Here is a 1,079-nt window from a genome sequence, read left to right on the forward strand (position 1 = left end):
AGGAATGGGTACCGTTGCCGGCAGCGTCCGTATCTATATATCCGGACAGAAGTTGCATGACTCAGGTGATGCTTTCCGCAAGAGCGCCGCAACCTGTTGCGCAACTCGCCGAAATTTGATGGGCATCGTCTCTCAGTCTTGGCCGTGACCTCTACTGCAGAATGTATTGACCTTCTATGCGCTGACCCACTTATACGGTATTTACTTCCGGATTTGGCACAAAGGCCTCATTTCCGGCTACTTGTTTCGGACGTACATTCAACAGAGACAGTGGAAACAGTCGTATTTGATCTGTGTACCAGCAAACGTGTCATTTAAAAATTACTCCCTCAAAACAATGTTTAACAAAACTGTGAAGGACATTTTAATCATGTTATCCTACTTTTACAAAGTATTACGCGTTTGACAATGTAAATCGAAATGTCGTTCTTCTGGTGCTCAAAAACCTTAAGTGAACAACAGAGACCAAAGACTAATTCAATAGGGTAGATCAGATTAGTAATGATGTGGTTCTGAATTGTATTGAAAATAAAAAAAATGCGGCACAACTCGCCGAAAAGAAGTGATCAATTGACCGGACACATCCTGGGGCATCAAGGAAATGTGAATCTGGTAATGGAGGGAAGTGTGGGGGTAAAGTTCTAGAGGGAGACCAATTCTTGATTACAGTAAGCAGGGTGAAGTGGGTGTAGATTGCAATAATTACTCAGATATAGAGGCCTAGACTAGCGTAGAGAGTTGCAACATAACAGTTTTTGGGCTGAAGGCAACAACGGCCATTCAAATGAAAACGAGACAGGTGGAAAAAGTAAATCAAGTGTCTTATTATTTCAAAAATAATTGTCATAACGGGTAACATGTTAATGCCACTGTAAGAGAATTCTGCAGCGTAGCCGAAACAACGGCCACGCCAGATCCGGGAAGGTCAAGATGACCTTTTTCTTCGACTGCAAGGGCCCGCTGCTCACTGACTTTCTGGATCACGCCACCACAATTAACGCAGTAAGTGGGAACCGTGCAAAGACTGAAGCGCGCTATCAAGCCCAAACACCCAGGAATGCTGACAGACGGCATCAAAA

This window comes from Schistocerca americana, chromosome 1 (assembly GCF_021461395.2).
Source record: "Schistocerca americana isolate TAMUIC-IGC-003095 chromosome 1, iqSchAmer2.1, whole genome shotgun sequence".
Taxonomy (NCBI): Eukaryota; Metazoa; Arthropoda; class Insecta; order Orthoptera; family Acrididae; genus Schistocerca; species Schistocerca americana.